This window comes from Octopus bimaculoides, chromosome 20, assembly GCF_001194135.2.
Source record: "Octopus bimaculoides isolate UCB-OBI-ISO-001 chromosome 20, ASM119413v2, whole genome shotgun sequence".
Taxonomy (NCBI): domain Eukaryota; kingdom Metazoa; phylum Mollusca; class Cephalopoda; order Octopoda; family Octopodidae; genus Octopus; species Octopus bimaculoides.
Window position 1 is genome coordinate 1,459,712 of NC_069000.1, and position 4,795 is coordinate 1,464,506.

A 4,795-nucleotide genomic window follows, 5' to 3' on the forward strand; every position below is an offset into this window, starting at 1 on the left:
AAAAAAAAAAAAAAAAAAAAAATGTAAAATCAAATCAAAATGAAAATACATAGAATATAAAAAAAAACACCATGCATCTCTGTAGTTGTAACCAGTTCTTAGCTTGGTTGACCTACTTCTTCCATTAAATTACAAACATACTGTTAATATTAAGTGTTAGGTTTCAAATGGAAAATTTAGTTGAGCAGATAAATAAACACATAAACAAATAAACAATCTATGCACATCAAAATTTTGTTTTGTTGTTTAACCCCAGGTCAGGCTTGACTAAGTGGGTCTTTAAGCATTGATGATCCTTCTCTGTTTTTAAGACTACAATAATATATAAGAGGACAGGGTGTACTTTGAGGGGGATGTTTGCTTCTATTTTTAGTAGATTCAATGACCATGCAGAAGATCATATATATATATAAGGGCCTTTGGGTTAACCTAGAAAAGAAACAAAGTCTTAGTAAGTAGGAAGGCAGACAAACCGCAAATCCCTCAGGTAGATGGCCCTGCTCCATCTGTAGAAAAGATGTAGGTAAAAACTCCATAAGATGCACCTGGTGTAATTTTTGGAACCTGTGATAGAGGTAGACCCAGGAAGACATAGGATGAGGGAGTGAAGCATGATCTTCAAACCTTGGGCCTCACAGAGGTAATGACTTATGACTGAGACATTTGGCAATGTGCTGTGAAATCATAGTCATGGCTGACGCTGGTGTCACGTAATTGGCACCCGTGCCAGTGGCATAGAAAAAGCATCTTTCGAGTGTTGGGCTTCATGGAGGCAAAGTAGCTGAGCCCCTTTCGATTGTTGGGCCTCACAGAGGCAATGACCAAGACCTTTGGCATTATGTTGTGCTTGAGAAGGAAACCCATCAAAGCAAGTAAAATTGCAGTTGTAGCAAATACCAGTGTCACGCAAATGGCACATAAATGCACCCATTACGCTCTTGGAGTGGTTGGTGTTAGGAATGGTATCCAGTCATAGAAAGCATGCCAAATCAGACTGGAGTCTGGTGCAGCCCTGGTCAAACTGTCCAACTCATGCCAGCATGGACAATGGATGCTAAATGACGATGATACACACGATGGGCTTCTTTCAGTTTCTGCCGACCAAATCCACTGACAAGGCTTTGGATAGCCCAAGGTTATTGTAGAAGACACTTATCCAAGGTGACACACAGAGGGATAGAAACTGGAACAATGTGGTTGGGAAGCAAACTTCTTGTCACGGGTAGCATTGGTGAATTTCAAGAAGCATAGAATTTATATGGGCGTGTGTGTGTATTTGTCCTTTTCCACTTGACAACTGGTGTTGGTTTGTTTATGTTCCCATAACTAACTTAACAGTGTGGAAAAAAGAAGCTAGTAGAATAAATCCCATATAATAAGCACTGGGCATGATTTGATCAACTAAAGGCAGTGCTCCAGTATGGCCACAATCCAATGACTGAAACAAGTAGAAGAATGCAAGAATCAGCAGAAATGAGAAAAAGAAATCCGTTCGTTATCGCAGATATTAAATTACATCCCTGAGGAAGAATAAAATATCAAGAATTTCAATATGGTTTGGTTTCAGTTCTTGCTGCGACAGAAGCATATTGTGGCTGCTGACACAGTACGAGACCAAGCCTGGATCACAAAATACCAGATGTTTGAATGACAGTGTTCTAAAATAAATAAATAAGTAGATAAATAAAACGAGCTAAGGGAAGTAACTCAAATGGACATAGGCATGAATTTGGATAAGTTAGAGGAATTATGTACCAAGCGACAGATAGAACAAGTATTAGGCTTACAAAGTCCTGGAGTTGATTTGTTCGACTAAAGGCAGTGCTCCAGCATGGCCGTAGTCAAATAACTGAAACAAGTAATAGAATAAAAGAACACACACATTTATATAATGGATTTTGATTCAATATATAATACAACGTGATAAAAACTTCAACACAACTCATCCATGAAATATTAGCCTTCGTTTTTATTTCCTCCGCCAATTCTGATTGAAATGACAATTATTATACAAGTGTCTATCTAAACCAGTGTGTTTGAGTGTGTTTATATTCTTTTCTTTTTTTTTTCCAATCTAAAATCAGTCAAATAGAAAAACAAGGAAGGGACAAGACATCCAGCCAATCAGCCACTTCAGATATTTTCAGTCAACACATTGAGTGCCATGTATACAATATAATATATACACGGCACTTTACAAAGTCAACCATGGTACTGTGCTGTATAATCAAACATGTAACTATGTATTTCTGAAGCCAATAACCTAATCACATAGCCATACCTACATATATATATATATATATATATATATATCATAGATAGGTTTATGGTTCAGTGTGAATAAACAATAAGATTCGTGAAAACTTAAAAAGAAAGACAAAGTAAACAGGAAGTGGATTATTATAGCTTTGAGCCTCTTTAGATTGTATCCCTCTCCACTCCCAAAGTGGATTGCAGTTGGTCTGTAAAGTAAGGAGGTATGTAGTCTCAGATTTTGAATTAGGCACAATGCTTATCTGCTCATTAAAAAGTTAGAACAGCACTTAATTAAATTAATTACAACCAAGAAATCATGCTAGACGCTGAAGTTTTGAAAATAACCATTATTTATGGAACTTGGGGTAAATCTCACTCACCAATACATGTTGTTGCTAAGCCCAGGTTTGACCTAATCAAGTAGTTGGACAATATAATCAAAGGTGTTCCTACAGTGACAATCACCTCAGAGTTTTTTTCTGGGTCATGAATCATAAAGTGACGTTTTCTAATCTTTCCTTTTCTTCTCATTGAGTTCTTAGACAATGAATCGGTAGATTTCTTACAGCATCAAATGGAATGCTCAACAGCATTTGCTTACACACACTGCGTTCTGAGTTCAATTTCCTGGTGAGGTTTGTCCATCCAGAATTTTTTCAGGCATTCTCAAGGGTAGAGGTTTTTTTTTTTCGTTTATTGCTTGTGCTGGTGCCACAGAAAAAGCACTTGTGCCGGTGCCACATAAAAAGCACCCAGTACACTTTGTAAAGTGGTTGGCATTATTAGGAAGGGCATCCAGCTGTAGAAACCATGCCACAAGAGATACTTGGAGCCTGGGGCAGCTCTCCAGTTTGCCATCTCCAATCAAACTGTCCAACCCATGCCAGGAAAAGGGACATTGAATGATGATGATGATGATTTAGTCAGGAGGGCAGGGAATACCTGTGACCTTTTACAGGGTCTATGAGATTGGTGGGAGAAAGGGAAGAAAAAAGGAAGGTATCGTCACATTGGAAACCTAATCTGAGTGCTTGCAATTGAGTGGACCTGATTGAAGGTACTCAGGGCTAAGGTGATGGGTTAAGTTGTAAGAAGAAAAGTTCAACACACTGCCTCACCTGCCCCCAGGGGGGCGTAAAAGGGGTGGTGGTGCACAGGTAAGACTTGTCCAGTTTGTAACAAACAGAATATTTTTACAATGACAGTCAAACAAAACGATCCAAAGGAGATCATTGTAAACATTATCAATGAAATACAGGATATGTAAACATATATAAGTCTATATACACACACATATATACATATGTATATACATATACATATATATATATATATACATACATGTATATACATACATATATATATATACATACATATACACACATATATATACATACATACATAAACATACATATACACACACAAATGCTTGCATGTTATGGAGCTGCCTGAGGTAAATGAAAGATTACAATGAATATTAATAATCCAGTGACAATAGAAAGATTTACATCTATAATAAAATTATGGCTTTATACATACATTAAGAGTTTTTTATGTCCATCACAGCTTTATATATACAGCGTTAACTCTTTTAGCATCACCTTACCTCAAATAACCTGTATCAAATTCCTTCCTTCCTTTGTTCAACTAATGTCTGTTTTTCATGCTACGGGGCACAACATTCAAGGCAGGCTCTGGCAGCTATCTGCCCCTTCCTGCTGCTATCACTCAACCTGTTTTCCAAGCAAGGGATTCTTTTATTTTTTTTTTTAATTCTACAAGCCTTCAAAAGCACAAAATGATTTGTCATAATGTCAGTAAGCAACTTAAATAGCATTACCATTTCTCTTAGGCAATTCAAGTGATTCTGTGTGGTAAGAAGTTTGTTTCCCAGCCACATGGTCCCGGGTTCAGTTCCACTGCGTGGCACCTTGGGCAAGTGTCTTTCGCTACTGTAAACTCAGGTTGACTAATGCCTTGTGAGTGGATCTGGTAGATGGAAACTGAAAGAAGCCTGTTGTATATATGTGTGTTTCTTTGTGTCCCCCATCAACACTTGACAACGAGTGTTGGTGTGTTTATGTCCCCATAACTTAGCAGTTCGGCAAAAGGGGCCGATAAAATAAATGCCAAGCTTAATAATAAACAGGGACCACTTTTGGTATGCACTCCTTCTTTACGGGCAATCATTGTTCATTATTGACTCACAGTCTATGACAAGGCTGAGCACACAAATGGAGAAATAAGATTTCAGAAATTTCAGCAAATAAAAATTACATAAAAATCTTTCATTCGATTTTTTCCTATTGGAATGGCAGAATTTCTTGTGTCCCGAATCTGCAGAACTTGACCCAGACTTCTGTGATTTAGATGTTCGCAAGAACCAAGGCATATCTGCTAAAGGTTACAAATTATACACACACACATATATATACATGTATTATATATATGTATATACACACACACACACACACATATATGCATAAATATATTTGTACATACATACATGCATATTTATAAATATATATATATATATATA

The 4,795-nt window shown here is 37.1% G+C and overlaps 1 protein-coding gene across 3 annotated transcripts in view; it reads right to left on the reverse strand.

Moving 5' to 3' along the window:
• The window catches only part of LOC106877543 (uncharacterized), a 40,384-nt gene that overhangs the window by 14,494 nt on the left and 21,095 nt on the right, over positions 1 to 4,795 (reverse strand). The window contains exon 2 of one of the 3 annotated variants that reach the window (XM_014926471.2): positions 1,788 to 1,849. The exons of the other annotated variants lie outside the window; for them this stretch is intronic. The gene's annotated coding sequence lies outside the window, so the exon portion shown is untranslated. The remainder of the gene's footprint in view (positions 1 to 1,787; positions 1,850 to 4,795) is intronic. 3 annotated transcript variants of the gene reach the window in all.